This window comes from Manacus vitellinus, unplaced genomic scaffold, assembly GCF_001715985.3.
Source record: "Manacus vitellinus isolate BGI_N305 unplaced genomic scaffold, ASM171598v3 scaffold_11_pilon, whole genome shotgun sequence".
Lineage (NCBI taxonomy): Eukaryota > Metazoa > Chordata > Aves > Passeriformes > Pipridae > Manacus > Manacus vitellinus.
Window position 1 is genome coordinate 8,081,321 of NW_021938895.1, and position 4,092 is coordinate 8,085,412.

Consider the following 4,092-nt stretch of genomic DNA (forward strand, 5'->3'; position numbering starts at 1 on the left):
TGGAAGTCAATATTGCTGGATGTCATCACAGCACACTTTGGAGTATTAAACACTGTGCTACAGTTGGTTTGCATCACTTGGAAAATACAATGATAACACAAAAGCTGCTTTGCTTCTTCTTTCCTTTCTGCAAGTGAAAACTCAAGGATGAGAAATCAGAAACACAAAGGACAGCTGAGTGCTCCACAACCACATGGATAGCAGAGAATGGTGTGCAGGTTATACTCTACCTCTCAGTGAGGGAGGCTTATAAAAAAGAGGGAGAGCAAATTTTTACATGGGTAGATAGTGACAGGACAAGGGGGAATGGATTTAAACCAGAAGTGGGAAGATTTAGATCAAATATTAGGAGGAAATTCTTTACTGAGAGGGTGTTGGCACTGGAACAGGTTGCCTAGAGAAGTTATAGATGCCTCATCCCTGGAAGTGTTCAAGGTCAGGCTAGGTGGGGCTTTGAGCAACCTGGTCTAGTGGAAGGTGTCCCTGCCCGTGGCATGGGGGTTGGAACAAGATGATCTTTTAGGTCCTTTCCAACCCAAACTATTCTGATCCCATGAATTCATCTAGATGTAAATACAATTTCTGTCCTCGTGTCACAAAAGTCCAGATCAGCTCTCCTGGGTGCAGTTGTAGGTCTCATTGGTGTCAATAGGAATCCACACAACTGGATTTTAGTATCTGGATTTACATCTCAAACACCAAAGGAGATACAAGTACATTTTCTATTAATTACTTAAATATTTTAAATTTATTGTGTGGAATATACACAAAATAAGCAAAACAAACTCTTCTCACTGAGATTTTGGGGTGGAGAAATTCAGACTTGGAAAAATATATGCATTTTAACAGAGATGGTCTGTAAGTCACAACTAAGACCATAGTATTAGATTATCTTTCACCAGCAATGTAAGTTTGTTCCTAAATATTTTAAAAGCATAAGAATTTAGATCAACGAAGTCCTATTACTTCTCTTTTGGAGACCATTGGAATGTTTATTCCATGAAACTCCCTAGTAGAGCCTTTTAAACAGTTACAAAACTTTAAAATATTTTTTGTAGTTGATTTAGCCTATATGTTATATACTACTTATTTTAAAATGTTTCTAAGATTAGGCTGATGGAGTGAGGCAATTCTCATTTATACAGGAACAATTTTGGGATCAATATGAAAAGTAAGTACTATCTTTTATACTTATAGGCATAAATGCCTCAATAAGAAAATATCAAAGAAATGAGTTAAAGCTAAAAGTAGATTTACACCTTTTTAATGAGGATAAACAAATTCAATCAAAACCCATCTAAATATGCTTTTAATGTTTTTATTTTAACTTAATTTAGAGGTAAAAGAAATAATCTTGAAAATAAAAATCCTTGAATACCGGAGGAATGGATTTCTTTTCACATGAGGTTCAAACTTCATGTGAGCCTCTTATGAAATTTCAGTCTGATTCTCAGCTTAGCTCTGATCTGACTTTGATCTTACATCATACTTTGATGCAATCCAGAGGCAAAATTTATTTCTACAGACCACCTCTATTCTCCATTAATATATATAAAAAATATTTTAACAAGGGAAGCCTCTGGGTTGATGTGTCTGTAATACTGACATTAGTGAACAAGGGCTTACCTGTATTTGTTAAAAATAAGCAAGAATGTCAGCACTCGAAGGACTGCCAAGACTGTGTTCATCTCTACTCATCTCTTTGAGAAAGAAGATTAATGTTGAAATGAATGGAAGAACCTGTCAGTGCATGAAAAGTTTTCAGGAAGATGTGATGCTTGAGGAAACAGTTTGGTTATCGGCTACTCCAGGATACCAAAGTAGATATTTCAGGTTCAGTTTTCACAAAAGTATTCCTCAGCTATATACGCAAATCTGCAATTACAAATCAGGATAAGAATATGCCACAGAATTCAAGAGCATGTAATTCAATTATCTTAGCAATGACTCTTCTTCCAAATAACACGAAAATAAACTAAACTATAAAAGCATACATTTACAGAACAACACAAAATGCCATCTGAAACTTTTTATATTTTGTTAATTTAATTGCTTAGCCTGCTCTGAATTGTGAGGTAAAATAAAATGCTTTTAAACTAATGTGACTGTGTCCTTGCTCACTGAATATTTCTATATTAATTTTATTAATAATAGAAAAATGGGAACTTAGAAATTAGTTTTAGCACTTAGTATGTAAATTAGTCATAGCAAGAAGCCCCTTTATCTTCTGTGTTATCTTTTGTTGTGGCATTAGTAATACTTTCATAAAACTATCTTAATTTTCAAGAAAATTATTCTGAAAGCAGCTATTCTCTAAGATTTGTCTCTAAATGTTATCATCAAAACATCATAGTATCTGAATATGCTTCCCCTGGGTAGCATTTATCACTGAACTCTTTCAATACATATTTTTCATCTGTGGTACTGTTGTTTTAATGACAACCCCTAATTAGGGTTGACATTCACTAGCCTTATTTCCAAATTCTGTTCATTTTGACCTCAGACAAGTTATTTAAAGCTGTTGAGGTTCAATTTTTATCAAAAAATGCTGTGCACAGTCTTACTTTTCCAGACTTCCATTTGAAGTCTGTCTTCATTTGCAGTATTACTGTCCTACTGAAGTCAATGTGTTAAAGCAGCATCCAGCATCCAGCATCATAATCATTTACTGTGATCCCTGCAGCTACCCACAGAAGTGATTGATAATGCCAATAGAGTGACCATGCCAGACTTTGACCAGCCACCAACCCACAGTGATGTTTACCAAAAGAAAACCAATAATTTTGGGGAATGAAAGAGTGGGGTTGGCTCAGCCTGAAGAGGGGAATGCTGGCAGGGAATCTGTCCTCCTTGCCCACTACTACTGATACCCAAGAGACATTTCTGGGCTTGCAAGAACCAGGACTGGGAAAGGAATGCATAGCAAGGGAATTGGCTCTATTTTGGCCTTACATCCTATGTTTCATATTAAAAAAATCCTACATGTTTTTAATGCATGTTTCTGAAGTCAGAAAACCCCTTCTTGCACAAGCCATGTAGCAGAGCATGGAGTTTTAGAGAGATGGGAATTGTTTCCACTCAACTCTGCCTCAGTAGGAGCCAGATCAAACAGGGGAAACCATACAAAGAGATTTCCCTCAAACAACCATACCATGTCCTGAGAGAGGACTATCATTTCAGAGGGAGGATGCAGAAGAAGCAGACATACTCTGATGCTTATGGAAAGGTCCTCTCTTCACCTACACGAGTCATAGAATCATAGTTGGAAAGGACCTACAAAGATCATCAAAATCCAACTCTTATCCCTGCACAGAACAACCCCAAGAATCACACCACGTGCCTGAACACAATGTTCAATGTTTTGAACTCTGACAGGCTTTGTGTTGGGATCACTTTCCTGGGGAGCCTCTTCCACTATCTGGATTAAGAACCAAAATCAAGAAAGCAGTCGCAAAATATGAAGAATGGAATTGCTCAGGTGTGCATTCTGGCACCAGAATTTCATGTAAATTTTGCACTTTGAAAGAAAACATCCAAGTAATAAAAATCAATAAGTATAGCTGTCTGGGTTTTATTACATGGCTTTTATTATACAAAATAGTATAATTCTGAAAGGGCTAAATCTTTGTTATTCGCATGGATGGAAGGTAACAAAAACTTAGAGGATTAGTTGGAGTGGAAATGCCGACAATAAATATGTTGTTTACAGTTCTGCTTTTCATTGCATCACTGAGCTGCAGCAGCTTAAACAGCTTATGGACAAATATGTGCAAAGAAACTTCAAAGGTTAATTTAAACAGTTTAATGCTCTGAAAAGTGTAACAACTTATCTGCAATGAAAATACGGTGCCTACAGTGAGTTCCTCAGATGAGGGGTGATGATTTTCTTTTTCTATCAGTGTGATATAAACCTTCATCCCACCTGGCAATCCTGTGAGAAAGAGTTGTGCTGAAAATCTGTATTAAAATTAAGATGTTCTTGTTTACTTCTCATGGCATTTGATAAGTGATTTTTTGCACAAGTTTCTATGCTTGTATGCAAGGTGCATTCTTACATTTAATGTCAGATTAAAGGATTAGCTTTAGAAATGT